Source organism: Peromyscus maniculatus, chromosome 2 (genome assembly GCF_049852395.1).
Source record: "Peromyscus maniculatus bairdii isolate BWxNUB_F1_BW_parent chromosome 2, HU_Pman_BW_mat_3.1, whole genome shotgun sequence".
In the NCBI taxonomy this organism is placed as follows: domain Eukaryota; kingdom Metazoa; phylum Chordata; class Mammalia; order Rodentia; family Cricetidae; genus Peromyscus; species Peromyscus maniculatus.
The window spans coordinates 167,885,828-167,903,511 of record NC_134853.1 but is presented as its reverse complement, the minus strand read 5'-3'; the positions used below and the strand labels follow the sequence as shown (position 1 = coordinate 167,903,511).

The 17,684-nt window shown below is 47.6% G+C and overlaps 1 long non-coding RNA gene across 2 annotated transcripts; it reads left to right on the top strand.

The window, feature by feature from the left end:
* Window positions 1–546: 546 nt before the first annotated feature.
* Window positions 547–15,852, top strand: LOC121827460 (uncharacterized). Of its 2 annotated transcripts, XR_013049488.1 has the most exons (5): window positions 547–3,978; window positions 11,024–12,196; window positions 13,415–13,572; window positions 13,695–13,861; window positions 13,949–15,852. It is a non-coding gene; the product is annotated as an uncharacterized LOC121827460 (long non-coding RNA). The 2 variants fall into 2 exon arrangements; XR_013049487.1 differs by having other exon boundaries at window positions 13,415–13,861.
* Window positions 15,853–17,684: the final 1,832 nt, after the last annotated feature.

The window sequence follows — 17,684 nt, the reverse complement described above, 5'->3', positions numbered from 1 at the left end:
AGTCTTGATTCAGCCTGGCTGTCCCAGCAGGCCCCAGACCCCTGGCTGTCCCAGCAGGCCTCCGCTCCCCTTCACCCCCACCCCCAGGAGGCTCCTCTTCCTTTGGCCTGGCAAACCTCCAGGTAATAGCATATGATGATAATGGCCTCCATCCCAAGGCAGCGTGATAGCCTGGATCCTGGGACTCCCTGTAGGGTCACCTCTGAAGCTGAGGTGGCCACTTGACTTGCTTTGATGGATAAAGGATGAGGGGACCGGGAATGTGCAGACTTCTTCCTCTTCAGGCGGAAGCCACTGCGCTTCATCCCACCCCTCTCCCCATGCTGCAGAGGCTGTAGGGGGTGCACAGTGGCTGCCTCTCTCTACCTGGGCGATGCTGCCAACCAGAACCTTCTGGATCGTGTTGGACAGGCGGTGTGGGAGCAGTGACCTGATTTGGCCCATCCTGTGGGAGTTCATCTGAGGGGAGTGTCTGCGCAGGCCCTGGAGGAGGTGGGGCTGACCCACGTCCAACAGGATGGGTGAGGTGGGACGGGCAGAGGGTAAAGGTGGCAAGAGGGAGGGCCAGAAAGATGGACTGACAACTGACCGAGCAACTGGGAGCTGGGAGCGTGCTGTCCCCGAGGAAATGGCCGTTGAGATGCCACTTGCAAAGTGGCATTCTGTTTGTTCCGGGCTAAAAATGGTGTTGACGGTGAGCACCTCCCCAGGAGGACTCAACCTGAGCATTTTTCTTTGAGTTCTTGCGTGAACACAAATGGTCGGTCTATCAGCCTGAGTTTTCACATGGCCCAGCACCAAACAGCGTTTCCATTCCTTTCAAACCGTATAGCCGCCCAACTGTGGTGGACAGACGGAGGGAAAGACCAACAGCTGCTGTCTTGAGCATCCCCTCCGGGAGGACCAGGTACGGAAGTGACTCATGGTCTTATCCAAGAGCCACCTTTGACATCCGGTGACAGCATCACAGCATGTTCTGTGCCTGGAAACCAGGTGCTACCGGATGAAGCCAGCCTGGAACCTGAGCCACAGCTTGAGAAGTCATCCTGTCTTCAGTGTGGGTTACACAGTTGATTGCCACCGGTGACAGATAAACATTGCCCCTTGCTTGTCCACAGAAGCCATCTCTGCTGTTTTACTTGGGGGCTGAAGATAAAGCAGAGGAATGCACATCCCAGCCAGGGCCCCCTGGGCTGTCGAAAACGTGTGATTGATCTGGGAGGCCGAACAATAGCTACACTTACCAACAGGTGACTAAGTTATTTTCTGGGCCAAGAAGCCCAGGTGCAGATGTTTTCCTGCAGGGAGTGGAGAGGAGCTGGCTTTTATGGGCTGCGAACTCCTATCAGTGGGTGATAAGAGGCCTGGGCCATTGACTCTTGGGTGATTGGAGAAATAGTTCCTAAGCCCAGAATGTGAAGCACTGAAGGATGATGAGTCATTCGCTAGGGCCATGCTCCTCTCAAGAAAATTTATCTCTTGGTGTTCTCTCCACCTCCCGCCACACCCCCTCCCCTCCCCCGCTTAAACCTCGCTGCAATCAGGGCCCCTAAGGAAGAGGTAGAATTATTAGGAAAAAACCACCAGTGACACAGAAAGTGACATGTAGCTGGGAAGAAGGGTGCTGGCAGCCGTTGTCGGAAGAAAGGAATCGACACGTGTTCACGAGGGACCACTGTGGGCTGCTGTTGGCCACCAGTGCCCTCTCCACCAGGTGTTCCCTATGTGAGAACCCTGGGTGCTGGCGCCCTCCCTACCGCCTGCTCTGCAGCTGCAGTCAGGACAAACTCCCATGCTGCAGTGACCTGTCACCTCCTCAGTGACACGGTGTCTGAGGTGGAGCTCTGCAGAGAGGCTGCAAAGCATCGGCGTGAGTGCCCAAGTCCAGGGCGTTTCATACAGCGTTTTACAGCCACGCTCCTTCTGTCACACAAGCATCGAGTTCTTCCAGAACCTCCTCCCCTCCCCCATTCCCACCTACCCTGCAGAATGGTGAGGAGGGCGCAGGGAGGGACGGACTTCTCCCTGCCTCCCCCCTGCACTCAGATGGTCAGCGGCTGTCAGGATCTCCGGGAGCTTTTCTTTTTCGAGACCCAGTCACTGTCATGGCTAAAAGCTAGGAACCTTAAAAGTGCCTGCAGGGAAACACTCCAGAGATTTATCTAATCGTGGGCCCAAGTCAATGATCCCAGTTTTATGGGCAAAAGTGAGTCACACGTAATCATTGTCAAAGTCAGAGGGCTCCGGGCTCTGCCCTCTTCTGCCCTGGTGGGGGTCCCGGGGTCCTGTGCACCGAGGCTTGGTTGGCTGGTGCTGCCCGCCAAGCTGAGGACCCCGTGGGCTTTCCCCGATCGGAAGTCTCCTCTTGGATTGGACTGTGACACCTTATTAGCTCTTTCCATCCAGGGTGCTAGAGTCCTGCGGTGCAGCCAGGGTGACAGGGTGTCATCCACAGTTAACACCAAATGAATGTAGTTTAACTAACCGGCCGGTTTTCCTAACAGCTCATTGTAAGATGGGTGAGAGAGTCAGAGAGGAAGAGGAGGGAAAGAGGGAGACTTTTGGCATTCCTCCCAAGCATTTCACCCACAAACCGGTTTAGGCCAGTGAGACAGGATGTTCTGCAGAGCAAAGATCATGTGATCACCCCCGTGAACAAACAGACGGTGTATCATTAACAAGCTAGCTGCGGGCTTGCATTTCCCCATCTCCAGGGTGTCAGTGACCCCAGAGATTTAATTAAAAACATTAAAAAAAAAAAAAAAAGTAACAGGCCAAAGTTTCATCCTGTTTAGACTCAGCATCATGGGGAACATGGCGGGGTTGCTGACCTGCCCAGGGGGAACAGGGTCGGTCTGTGGGGGGCGGCATCTGAAGGTCAACCCTGTGGTGTGGCCAGAGACCAGCTCTCTGACTCTCTGCTTCATAGAGAAGACAAGGTTGGCAGGATGCTTGGAGCTCACAGGCTGCAGGGGACCTGGCTGCTCCACATCAGGAGACAGCCAGGATCCCTTGGTGCTGAGCAGCTGCGTCCGTCCGGGTGGGAGAAGCGGCCCGCGGGTTTGTCAGGAGATCCCGGACCCGCGCGGGATGTTCTCATCGCAGTGAGCTATCAGCTGGTCTCGGGTCGTCCCCCCCCAGGACATGAAGGACCGCAGGATGCACACAATAGGCAACGTCAGGGAGGCAGTGAGGAGGGACAGTGAGAAGGTCCAGGGAGTCTCTAAATGCACGACATGGGGGAAATGAAATCCAGCCCTTCAGCAGGTACCACCCTGCAGAGCCCTGTGTGACTGACACCGTGGGCCTGGTCCACAGGCAGCGAGGAGCCATGGGAGCTTCATGGCAAGGAATTTATTTGATGAGATGCAATCGGTCCTTTTTCCAAGCGACAATTTTGTCAACTGAAGTTGCTTTTAAGGAGGTGTTTTGTAAGGTCTTACTATGTAGCCCAGGCTACTCCTGCCTCAGCCTTCCCAGTGCTGGGATTACAGACATGTACCCCAATGCCCAGAAAGTTCAGGTCTTTAAGAGATACCAAAAATCTAGTATTTTCCTGGTCCTACGTGTCCAGGGAAGCTAGTGGGAAGAGACCTCCAGGAAGAAACAGGGCAGTGTGAGACAGACTGGAACCAGAGGCTTCAGCTACACAAAATGCCTTGCTCTGTCTCACATCTGTATTCTGGACTAGAATTTCTTACTGTATTCTGTCTAGAGTTTCTTACTGCTGACCACCTGTCCAGAAGCAGTTTATGCCCCTTTCACAGACTTCCAGGAATTCCTTAAAGAGTTTCCCATCACAAAGTGATCAATATTGTCTTAAACATTGATTATTTTAAGTTTATGTGTATGAGTAGTTTGCCTGCATGTAAGTGCATCATGTGTATGTAGTGTCTTTGTAGCCCAGAAGAGGACTGGAGTTACAGAGGGTCGTGAGCTAGCGTGTAGCACTGAGAACTGAACCCAGGTCCTCTGGAAGTAAGTACTTTTAACTCCTGAGCCATCTCTCTAGCCCCCGCTTTCAAAACTTTGTTGTTGTTGTTATTGTTTTTGTTTGTTTGTTTCTTTCTTTCGAGACAGGGTTTCTCCATGTAATTTTGGTGCCTGTCCTGGATCTTGCTCTGTAGACCAGGCTGGCCTCGAACTCACAGAGATCAGCCTGGCTCTGCCTCCTGAGTGCTGGGATTAAAGGCGTGTGCCACCACCGCCCGGCAAAAACTTTTAATACTTGTTCAACTGGAGCTGGAGAGATGCTCAGCACTTAAGAGCATCTGCTGCTCTTGCGGAGGACCAGGGTTTGGTTCCTACCACTTACAACTACACGAAACTCCAGCACGAGGGAATCTGAAACCCCATGCATGTGTGCATACACACAGACACACAGACACAATTTTTTGAGATTTATTTTTATTTGGTATGTATGGGTGTTTTGCCTGCATGTATGTCTGCATCATGTGGGTGCCAGAAGACAGGAGGGGCCAGATGGATTCTGGAACTGGAATTAAAGATGATTGTGAGCTGTCATGTGGGTGCTGGGAACTGAACCCTGGTCTTCTGGAAGATCAGCCAGTGCTCTTAACTGCTGGGCAATTTTTCCAGCCCTAAATAAAATTATTTTAAAAAGTAGAATGAATACATTATTTGGTATCTACAGCATAATGAATATTAATATATATATTCATACAATATGACTGTATTAGGAGTCTTTGGAGCTAGTCTTCAAACCAAGAGTTGGTGTCATTTATGACAGGCCTCTCCCACTGCTACCATCTGCCTAGCTTGAGGCAACTATGATCTCAAATAAATTTTGTGTTTATCATGTCAGTTTTTAAAAAGGTAATTTTGTAATTTTTCTCCCCAAATTTTGTCTACACTGAATGGCCCTCAAGCCTCCAGGATCTACCTGTCTCTGCCTCCCCATCACCATAGTAACAGACAGCCACCACATTGTTCAGCTTGTACCTGGATTCTGGAGATGGGTCCTTAGATCTTCACACTGGCACAGCAAACGCTCTACTCTGAGTGTTCCCCAATCCTCTGACTGCCCCCTTTAAATGTGTAAGAAATGCACAGGTTTTCAAGCACATAGCCTGGTGTGTTTTGAAATTCTGGCATCCAAGGAACCACTCCCCAGTCCAGGAAATCTGCCTGCATCATCCAGAAAGTCCCTTGAACCCCTCCAAGGATTCCTTAGGCAACTACGACCTGTTTTCTTTGTTTTAGAATTCCATATAAACGAAGTTACACAATCTTCCCTATTTTCCTCCTCTGTCTCCTCCTCCTCTCCCTCTGCACTGCCCCCGCCCCTTTTCCTTTGGTGCTGAGGATTGAACCCACTATGTATGAAATACACGGTCAGTACACACTCTGCCACAGAGTTACACCCACTGTCACAGTCTCTCTCTCTCTCTCTCTCTCTCTCTCTCTCTCTCTCTCTCTCTCTCTCACACACACACACACACACACACACACACACACACACACACACACACACGCACAGCATTCCCTCTGAGAGTCTTCCTAGCTGCTGAGACGTGTGGTGGTCTCTGAGTCTGGAGGAGGAGTATTTGTGGACAGACTATGTTTCTCTTTACTTGCTCCTGGGCATGTGGATTTCTTGAAGATGTTTAGAGTACATGGTGCTGAGTACTCTTTTGTGGACATCATTTCTTCCTCATTTCCTCTCTGTCTATCTGTCTCTGGTTTTTCAAGACAAGGTTTCTCTGTGTAGCCCCAGCTGTTCTGCAACTCATTCTGTAGCCCAGGCTGGCCTCGAACTCACAGAGATCCACCTTCCTTTGCCTCTGAGTGCTGGGATTAAAGGCATGCACCGCCGCCGCCGCCGCCGCCGCCGCCGCCGCCACCACCACCACCACCACCACCAGGCTGTGTGAGCTTCTGAGGACTCTCACTAAATTGTGATATAAACTACTGCCGTCTTTTTTTCTATTGGTTATTGGGGGGCACGGGGGGGGGGGGGTGGCACCTGTGCACCATGGCCCCCATTTGCACATCAGAGGACAATTTGCAGCAGTCAGTTCTCTTCTTCTACCATGTGGGGTCCCAGGGATCCCACTAAAATTGTCAGGTGTGGTGGAAGCGCCTTTACCAGCTGACTTCTGCTGCTGGTCCTAAACTGATGCTTTAGAATGCTTTTCCAAGAAGCCAAGCTGTCTTACCAATTTTAGTAACTCATTTGGACTTAACGTATTAAGAATCCTAGTGTGCCTTGTTTCTTTTGTCCTTTTTTTTTTTGGGGGGAGGGTCTCTTGCGTGCTAGCCAAACACTTTACTACAGAGCTACTCCAGACTACAGACCTTTTACTTTTTATTAATATTTATGTTGTTTGAGTCTGTGCTCTTTACCGGGTTAAGAAAAGTTTCTTCTAGTTTATTTAATTCTCTTCTTAATCAAAATGACCAGGATGTTAAAATGTTTATTTACATTCATTCATTCATTCATTGTGTGTATGTATGAGAGAGAGCGTGCCTCTGTGGAGGTCTGAGGACACCTTATAGGAACTGGTTCTCTCCTTGCACCGTGTAGTCCCCAGGGAGCTGACTGGCGCTATCAGGCTTTCATGATGAGCTCTACCCAGTGAGATAAGAAGTTTTACCAATGCTTTTCTCCTTTATGTCTGTTGAGGGGTCACAGGTGGCCTCTCATTCACTCAGTGAACTACTGTGGCATCAGCTAAACCCAATGTGAAAGACAGTATCTCCAGATTGCCAAGTCTGCCATGACTTCTGACATGAGTCCCAAATTCAGGGGTCCTCCCCTGTATCCCACTCAGACTAGCCGGCTACACAGTCTGCAGTCCCTCGGGTCTGAAATGCCTTGAGGAAAGCAGGAAAGCGCCACGCAGAACACTTCAGTCTGAGCTACAGCAAAGCGCACAAACACTCAGTGGGCAGAAGAGGACACGGGCAGTCTGGAACTGGGGGGTTCCAAGCCCAAGCGTCCGTGCCCTCGGAGGCTTTACTCTCCTGGCACCTGTGTACGGCAGGATCATGGCACTGCCAGCCCGGCAAGGCTGCGACCCAGAACTTTAACTGAACCTTCATCGTATCAGCAAGACTGATTGATTGCGCTCGCACAACGCCCTCATCCTCTCTAACACATGCACCTCCTCTCTTGGCCAAGGTCTAGCCTATCTTTAATAGCCCGAAGCCTTGGCCTTCCCATCACCAGCTGGCCCTTCCGGCATAGCTAACCTCCGTCCCCAGTCAGCCCTTTAGCGTTAACTCAGATGTGGTGCAAAGGGCCCACTGAGTCTCTCCACTAACCCAGCCATCGAGGGTGGCCAAAAAGCACCCATGAATAACAAAGATGCTTCTATTTCTTGGGAAATGTCAGAGCGTTAGAGCAAGGGAGACAAAGCCAGGCCACTATGAGTAAACGGATTCCTCGCAGCACAATGACACAGCCAGGATGTTTTTTTTTTTCTGATGTCGATCCACCCATGCATTCCAGGAATAGCACCGCTGTTTCTCAGAGATACCATTGAGTCTGCATTGGTGTCTGAAGGGATTTTATATCTATGCTCATGAATGAAGGTGGTTTTGATTTTTCTTTCTCTAACTGACCTTGTTTGATTTTAAAATCAAGACTTTCTGGATGTGGTACCTCTCACCTATAGATCTCAGGAGACAGGGGAGTTCAAGGTCACACTCCATTACATGAGTTAAAGGTCAGCCTGAGCTAAAAGAGCTGGCCTCAAAAACCAAACCAAAATTTAAGAGCAATTACACCAAACTCAAGTGTATGGGAAAAGCCTAGCAGGGCGCTGAATGCAAGTAACTCCAGATCCAGTAGTGAAGCAGGAGTGTGAATTTGAGGCTGGCCTAGGCAAATGAGGCCGACAGTGTTCTTCTGTGTGCTAGAAGCATCACGGGTGCATTAAAGACTTGACTCTGACGCTATCTGAACCTGTGTTCTGTTATGGCCAAACTTCTCCTACTGTATCAATTTCTTTAACAGTTCTAGGACATTCAAAGTCTGTATTTCCTCTTGAATTAACATTGTTACATTTTTTTCTAGAAATTTCCCTCTTTGCTGCCAAGTATGTCCATAAGTTCTTTATACTAGTTTTCTAATTTTTTTGGTTATTATTTCTGTTTTTTAAGGTTTATTTATTTGTTATGTATGCGGGATCTGTCTGCAATGCATGATGGTAGTGAGCTGCCATGTGGTTGCTGGGAAATGAACTCAGGTCCTCTGGAAGAGTAGCCACCATGTGGGTGCTGGGAATTGAACTCAGGACCTCTGGAAGAGCAGTCGGTGCTCTTAACCTCTGGGCCATCTCTCCAGTCTGCCTGATTTCTGTTTTTTGTTTGTTTGTTTGTTTGTTTGTTTGTTTTTTGGGTTTTTTGAGACAGGGTTTCTCTGTGTAGCTTTGCGCCCTTCCTGGAACTCACTTGGTAGCCCAGACTGGCCTCGAACTCACAGAGATCCTCCTGCCTCTGCCTCCTGAGTGCTGGGATTAAAGGCGTGCACCACCACCGCCCGGCCCTGTTTTTTAAGGTGGTATTTTTTGTTTTTGTTTGGTTTCGATGTTGGGTATTAGTCTCCAGCCTCATACATACATGCTAAAAATATATCTGTCACTGATCTAATGCCCAGTCCGCCATCTTTGTGATCTCTGCTGAGCTGTCAAGGCGTCCTGCTGGATTTGTAGTGAAATACTTTTCCTTGGTCAGATGAAATGAGTAGTCAGTTTTATTCATTTTAAGAATGCAGCATTGGCTTTGTTGGGCCCTCTTGTTTGTGGTATACTGCAGGTGACCCCGAGGACCCGCCGACACCTTCACGCTTCTTATACGGTTTCTCTCCCACTGTTCGTGTGGGAAGCCTGGTGTTGATGTGGTTCCTGTATGACATGGGAAATCTTCTCCTACTGGGGCACCTTTAGGTCTTGGAAGATGTTGCCCTGGGAAGGATTAAGGTAGTTCTCTTGGAACCCCAAGTTTGTCCTCAAGAGAGCAAGTTGTTATAAGAGGAAACTGAAAGATGGAGTTCCACCTCCACCCAGTTACTCTCTGAGTTTCAGATGCGACGTCTCCTTTGGGGTATGCCGTTCTCCACGTGTTCCTCATCGGAGCTGGACACATCTGTGAACTAAAGCAGCCTCTGCTTCCTAAGCTACCCAGTCTCGGGTATTTCAGCACAGTAATCTCTAGTGAACTTGTAATTTCTTCTCATCCACGTCCCCCTCATCCTTGAGTTTGTGTGTTCTCCTAACTTCTGAAGTTGAGGTTCTCTTATTAATACCATTCTTCACGTGGACATGTATTTAAGACTACACATTGGACTCTGAATACAACCTCCCCATAATATGCCACACATACTCTATATATTATTCTAAATATTTATCAGTTCTCATTATAATTTCTCTTTTGAGCAATGGATTATTTGGAGATCTGTTCTTAAATTCTCTCTCTCTCTCTCTCTCTCTCTCTATATATATATATATATATATATATATATGCATACATATATATATAATTTTTATTTTAGATTTATTTAGTTTGTTTTATGTATGGTAGTGTTTTGCCTGCATGTGTGTCTATATACCGCATACATGCCATGGAGGTCAGAAGAGGTGTCAGGTCTCCTGGAAGATGGATGCTTGTGAGTCACCATGTGGGTGCTGGGAACTGAACCTGGGTCTTCTGGAAAAGCAACAAGTGCTCCTAACTGCTGAACCAACTCTCCAGCCCCCTTTGTCAATTTCTCTCTGTATGTCTATGAAGTATTCATTTACAAAGTGCCAGATATTTTTTAAGCACATGCACACTTAAAATTCTCATATGTTCTGGTGAATTAAAAAGTTTATCACTAAAAGGTAACTGAGAGAGAGAGAGAGAGAGAGAGAGAGAGAGAGAGAGAGAGAGAGAGCTATTGTCTCTGGATGAACATTCTCTGGTGTATCTTTTGCCAACTTCTTTCTCTCGATGTTTCTACAGCCCTCAGCTTTAAGGGTCTCATGGGTTTAACCCATTTCTACTTGGGTCAATGATAAATACTGTGACGTATAATATTCCACCCTTCTAATGAGGGAACATGGCAGTGTGGATGCCAAGGTCATCCATCTCCGACTCTTAGGAAGCCAGATGTCTGACTCTTCTGCTTCTGTGAGCTGTTTCGCATCTTGAGAAAATGTTATTTTTCTGATTAGGTGTATAGGGAGGAAGTCATATCTTTGGGAAATTAATGAAGTCACATAATCCATAAAGCTTTAATGGAAAACTCTGCAAGGCTTTGTGGTGTTGGAGAGAAAGCAAGGGCCCCATGCTCAGCTTTGGGTGGCCACTTTTCTAGCTATGTGACTTGGGGGTCACATCTTTAATCTCCCAAACTCCCCTTCCGCATTTGCAAACTAGGTGTGACCACCTGAGGTTTCTACCAGATGAGCAGGGGTACCTGGCATACAACAGGGGCTCAATAAATGTCCACATCTGTTCTTCTGCCCTCCAAATTCCATAGCTGCGACTCGACAATGTCAAGAATAGTCTTGTAAATATTATAAATAAGACAGTGCTGTGGCCATTGTTCGTGGAATCACATTGTGTTTCTAGGATTCATTGCAATCAAAAGAAAGATTGTGTTGCATTGTGCTGACAAAAAACCATTGCAAACAATGTGAGCTCCTCCTCAGCCCCAGCATGGGGTTCCTGCAAGAGGCAGGGCCTGAGCTTTCTGGAGCCTTCTGTTTACACATTTGTTTTAGGGCACTCAGAGTGTGACTTAGGTCATATGACTACCACCTCGGGAATTCACAGAGATTAGAACAGAGATCTGAAAGTGTGCCAGGAGGAATGAGGAGTTCCCAGTGTGAGCGAACAGGAAAGAAAGCTAAAACCTCCGCGGTCTGCATCAGTGTACAGCAAGGGTCTGAAGCTCTCTCTCTCTCATCTGTGCTTTTTTGGCCCAGCGGCACACTGGAAACCCAGTGTGTCATGGGTAATCTGTCCCGGATGTCAGCTTCATCTGCTGACTGTACCTCGGCTTTATCACCACCAGGCATTTCCATCCCGGATGTGGGCAGATGTTAGAGGACAGTGGCTCTGGCCACCTGTCCGGAGGCGTTGGAGCAGCACTCCGTGTCCAGAGCGCACTGGCTTAGCTTCATTCACACTCTCCAGCAGTTTGGCATCTAGTACGGAACTTCCCAAGGAAAGATAAGCTGGAGGAAACGGGAAATACACAAACAAGACAGAAAACCGGGCTGGCCGTGGGCAGGAAAGAGGCGAGGTGTGCAGACACCCCCACCCCCAAGGACAGCTGCTCCTCACTGTGGTGACACCTGTGCCTCAGCTTCCTCAACTGTGAGTGGAGGTTGTAGTTGGAATGTGATCCTGATCTGCCAGAATGTGAGCAAGCAGCCTGGTAGTTCTGCTACCACCATGAACTCTGCCACGCCTTCTCCACCATACTGGGCTGACTGCCGTGAGCCACAGCAAATCCTTCCTACCTGAAGTTGCTTCTTTTGAGTATTTTATCACAGCAGAGAAAAGCAACTGATACGCCGGAGTAAATATGTCAGTCTCCATAAAGCGTTTACGGCAAGGGCCAGCTTCCCAGACCCTCCGCAAACTGTGCAAGCCTGAAGGCAAGCGCTGGCCCTGAGCCGCCCCATCTCCCCACCCCAGGAGAATGCCTATCCGAAACACTGCAGCTTCTTTTTCCTTTTTAAATCCATTTTTACTTTATTGCATTTTTGTGATTATTCACTCTAGGTAGCCCAGGTTAGCTTCAAATGCGCTATCCTCCTGCCTCAGCCTCCCATGTGTTCGGATGACGGGTGAGTGCTACCACACCTGGCCTGAAGGTTGCATCTTCTACAAAAGGACACAATCACAATTTGACCAAGCCTGGAGTGGACTGCCAGGCCTGATTCTGAGGGCCTGGGCTGTGGTGTCCTGGTAGCGGATTGTGTTAGTCTAAGCAAGCAGGCCACTGTTAGGAGTTTGACTTGATCTCTTGATCCCAGAAGTGTCTGAGCTTTTGTTTGCTCTGTTGGCAGGAAAAGTATTTGACATTCACAAGCACAGCCAAGATCAAAAGCAGCTGAAGCGACGTGTGTCTCTTCAGTGGTCAAGAGTTGAGCTAAAAATGTGAAAAACGACTCTTGTTCTGTATGAGGGGCTGGAATCTTCTTCCTCTTTCTCCACCCTAAGGATAATCAAAAGCCACGTGAGTTCTCAGAGCACCTGGCTCTGCATGCTGCCTGAATAGCCAGTGACTAGAGATGTAGACACAGATGCCGAGGGGGAGCATCACTGTGTAGAAGGTGTGGGGTGGAGGTCCTCATATCCATGTCTCCTTCCTTGTGTGTATTCGACAATTTCCATGATTAAAATATTTAGCAAGGCGAAAGCATCCCATAAGCCCAGATATTCATGAGCCTAGGCAGGAGGATTACTAGTTCAAAGCCAGCCTGGGCTACAGAATGAGTTCCAGGCTAGCCTGGGCTGCTTAGTGAGATCCTGTCTCAAAATAAAACATTAACTGTACGTTTGGGGGTGCAGCTCAGGGTTTGTCCAGCATGTAGGAGGGTCTTGGTTCAATCCACAATAAAATTTAATTTTTACAAAAAAAATGTAAATCATTTCTTCAGATAATTAAAAGACCTTCTATAGGATAATGAATGATATAGATGGGACTGGAGAGATGACTCAGTGGTTGAGAGTGCTTACTGTTCTTTCAGAGGACCTAGGTTCGATTCCCAGCATCCACATGGTGACTCCCAACCAACCATAGCTCCAGTTCTAGGAGATCTGACACCCTCCTCTGCTTTCCGCAGACACCAGGTACCAGGCACACACGTATTGCAGACATGTATGCAGACGAAACACCCATACACACATTTTTTTAATTAAAAATAATGGTATAGAATTATACTATATTTATATCCTTAAAACATTTTCTAGATAATTCAAGGTCCACAGTGTCCGATGGTGTCTCTTACTCTCCGGCTCCCTTCCTTTCTGTCATCCTGAGAACAGGCACCGAGTAAAAGGTGACAGTGTCAGTGACAGCGAGCAAGCTTCAGCTCACTGCGTGGCGGCCCCACAAGCTCTCCTCTGGCATCCTCACTCACCTGGGGTGGGTACCTCATCACTCCATCATTTCACAGGGGAGCCTGAGGCACAGAGGCAGAGCCAGCGGTGGTGGCGCATGCCCTTAATCCCGGCACTCTGAAGGCAGAGGCAGGCGGATCTCTGGGAGTTCTAGACTAGCCAGGAATACACAGTGAGACCTTGCCTCAAAATAAATAGAGAAATATGACTACCATACTCTAAAATTCCTAAGGCTTGAATATTTGGGATAAATCTTCATGTGGTATATTAGAGCTAGCAGTTTATCTTATGAGAACTATTTACCAAATCTGATATTGGCTTTTCAAATTAGGCATCCAACATTTAGCCAAAATGTATCCTCACTGATGCTGTAAAACAGATGAAATTTAAATTTCTCTTAAAACTACATGATACTGTGCAAGACAGAAGAAAAGCAGTTGTTCAAATATGGAATGGGATGAACTCAACTAGAAATCACAGGTTAGCAAGGTAAGAACATGGGGTCAGAGATGGCCACAAGCCGAGAATCAGTTGGTATTAAAGGAGTTGGGGTAGGGGCCAGCCTGTGAGATGGCTCAGAGTCTGTGGATAAAGCTCACATTTCACCCCAGAACCTGCATGAAGGTCCAAGGCAAGAACACACTCCATAAAGATATTCTCTGACACCCACGTGTAATTTCATTTCATAAATAAATAAAATGAAGACAAACATAAAACCTGAGCCAGAGGAGAAAAGCATCACCACTGCCGTTTGGGAGGCTCAGAGGTTCTGTATCAGGTGAGCACCGGGACATGCAGTGGGGGCGGCAGAGACACTGAGTTCGCAGCAGAGCTACTCATAACAGTGTTTTGGTTTCTTTCTTAGAGAACAGCTAAATGAAGCAGAATTGTCTCACAATGACATGGCTGGCTGTGAGGCTCTTGGTCACCTTTTCAAGACCATGAAGCATTTTCAATAGAGGACTCTGTGGAGGTCTCTTTTCAATAAAACCATGCTTCTTAGGGAAGATTCAGAACCTCCGAACCCTCATGTGAACAAATATATGTCATGGGTTCAGATCATCTTCAGGGGTCACATCAGGCACTAAGGACCGTGCACAGGTGGACACTACCTCTGCTGTCCCTCTGGAAGATACTTCTGACCAAGACACTGACCACCGTGAGATTTGGGTTTTGGGTTAACAAAATATGGAGGACTTGAAAAATAGCATTGGCTACTAAACCATACACACACACACACACACACACACACGCACGCACGCACGCACGCACGCACGCACGCACACACGCACACGCATGCACACACGCACACACACATGCATGCACACACGCACGCATGCAGACACACAAACACACACACATGAGTGCACACATGTGCACACACAGGGCAGAGACAGGAGTGACCACCATACTTTTAAAGTTCTAAGACTTGACTATTTAAGATAAATTTTCAGATGGCTTATTACAGCCCAGAAGTTTATTTCATGAGGCGTATTTTTCTTACATCAAATATCTGGGTGCAACAGCAAATGCCTGCTGTCCCAGATGCTTCAGAGGTTGAGGCAGGAGGATCACCCCCCCCCAACCTGAGAAACAAAACCAAAAATACATAGACGCATAACAGCCAACACACCAGTCAAACAAACAACTTGACTCTCAGCAAAGTGATGAGTGGGACGACAAGGTTGGGTGACTCCAGGGCATCTTCCTCACCAAGACCTCACCATGTTGGATCACATGGTGTTAGCAGCAGACAAGCCAGAACTAGGGTCAGTTGGCCATGCTCATGGAAAATGCCAGCTGTAAAAATCTGCTCTGGTATCCACATCATGGGGTTAAAATGGAAAGAAGTATTGAATCGGGCTTGGAGAGGCTGTGACCTGTGACTGGAATCCTCATCCAGAGCGTGTGGATCCTGTGGATGCAGAATCCGTGGCATGTTGTGCAGATGTTCTGAGACGAAGATGTGTCACAACGAAGACTCCACTAAACAGTGAGACACTGATGGGAACCACTCTTCTGGTGACTAACAGGCTGCCATAGTTCCTCTTTTCCATCATTGGGATGGAGTCCATGACAGAAGCATGTTGAGGAGGGGACTCACAGTTTAGAAGGGACAGTGTGGCATGGTGTGGGGAAGACATGACCACTGTAGTGTGTCAGTTCCTGGGAGCAGTGGTTTGTGGCAGCTGGTCACATCATGGTAGATCAGCAAGCATATACAAAGGACTGAACCAGAAGAAAGATGACCTTCAAGGCTTGCCCACAGCCATAGTCCCAAAGGCTCCACAACCTCCCAAAACAGCGCTCCCAGCTGAAGGCCAGACATTGAAACACATGAGCATGGCAAGGACCTTGTACTCCTCAGACTCGGCAGCCCTGGCTGCCGTAGACGCTGAAAAGCTGAAACATCTTTGTTCATTGTCTCTTGCCCCTCTCTCTTCCCTTCCTTCCTTCCTTCCTTCCTTCCTTCCTTCCTTCCTTCCTTCCTTCCTTCCTTCCTTCCTTCCTTCCTTCTTTTCTTCCTTTGTGGTACTGGGAATTGGTTGAACCTGGGCCTCGACAGTATTAGGCAAATATTCTACTACTGAACTATAACCTCTGCTCCCAAACATGTAAGTCTATATAATAAACTTGGTCTAGTACAAAGAGAAAGCCAGGCTGAAATGGTGTGGTGGCATGTTGTTGGTTTGTCTTTGGTCTTTTGAGGGGGAGGGGCACCACTCACCTCCCAAATAAATCACACACAGAGGCTTATTATTATTTATAAATGCCTGGCCTTAGCTTGGCTTGTTTCTTGTAAATTTTTCTTAACTCAAATTATCCCATCTATCTTTTGCCTCTGGGCTTTTATCTTCCTCTATCCCTATATACCTTTTCTTTCCTTCTTACTGCGTGTCTGGCTTTGTAGCTGGGTGGCTGGCCCCTGATGTCCTCCTCCTTATCTGGTTATTTCTTTCTTCCTTTTCTCAGATTTCTCCTTCAATATATTCTCTCTGCCTACCAGCCTCACCTATCCTTTCTCTTGACTTGCTATATTGGTCATTCAGTTCTTTATTAGACCATCAGGTGTTTTAGACAGGCAAAGTATCATAGCTTCACAGGGTTAAATAAATGCAACATAAACAAAAGTAACACACCTTCAAATAATATTCTACAACAGTGGCACACATCTGTTTTCCCAGTAATTGGTAGATAAAGGTAGGAGGCTCAGAAGTTCAAAGTCATCCCCAGATAAATAGCAAGTTCAGTCAGTGCCTGGGCTGCATGCAGCCCAGTTTGGTGGGTGGGGAGCTACTGAGTAGATTCACAGCAGCCAATGGAGCTTCTGTTGTGTAAGAAAAATGCCATTCCTCCAAGAGCTGTTACCTGGGACCCCAACTTTTTGTTCTTAGGTCCTTGGATGGCAACCTATCTGTCTATGAGGTTGATGGCTCCCCAAGAGGTGGAGCTAGGGTTGTCTTGTAAAGGAGTGTAAGGGTGCTTTGGACATGACACTCAAGGCTGGTAGTGTTCTGAAGATAGTAAAGAAAAACTCGGGTGAAAGCCAATCTTCCCCAAAGTCCTGCTACTTTCTGCAGAAAGGAGGTGCCACCAGGGCTCACCCTGATGACAGCATGAGCAGGCAGGTGCACAGAACCAGAGCATTCTCACCCCGCATCGATGGCAGTGGGCATGGTGGTGCACGCCTTGTAATCCCATCATGCAGGAGGCTGAGGCAGCAAGATGGTGTGTTCAAAGCCAGCCTGGGCTACATAGCAAAACTAAGAAAAAATACTCCAGCCAGGGGGTTACTATCTAAAATATATTAAAATTTTCAAAAATTAAACTCCAAGAAAACAGAACTGTCAGTCCATAAATGGGCCAGTGAAATGAACAAACAGTTTTCCAATAATGAAACAGAAATGGCCAATAAATACTTTTTAAATGAGCCTTGGGGATATGCAAACCAAAACAATGTTGAGATTCCATCTCGCCCTAGCTGGAGTGGCTGCCATTGAGGAAACAAGTGAGGACAGATGCTGGCCAGGGCCTGGAGGGAGAGGAACACTGTTTACACGTGATTTGGAGTGTAAACTGGCACCATCACCATGGAAACCAGTACAGAAGTTTCTTGAAAAACTAAACACAGAACTTCCTAACTTTACCACTCCTGAGTGCTGTGGGAGAGCTGTACACTGTGTGAAGATACATTGCTGTGATTGGTTTAATAAAGAGCTGAACAACCAATAGCTAGGCAGGAGGGATAGGTGGGACTTCCAGGCAGAGACAGGAAGTAGTAGGAGAAAATCTAAGTGCAGTAGAGAGACACAAGGAGACACAGAGAAGAAACAGGAGGTGCAAGATGGAAGAGAGGTAATGCCACGTGATAAAACATAGATTAATACGAATGGGTTAATTTAAGTTATAAGAGCTAGTTAGGAACAAGCCTAAACTATAGTCAAGCTTTCATAATCAATAAGAAGTCTCCATGTCATTATTTGGGAGCTGGCTGGTGTGATAGAAAAGATTCATTATACTTGTGTACACTCAAAGCTCTCCAAATCCTACCCCAGAGATTCCTGCTTGGATGAACATTTGTTTTTTATTCACAATACCAA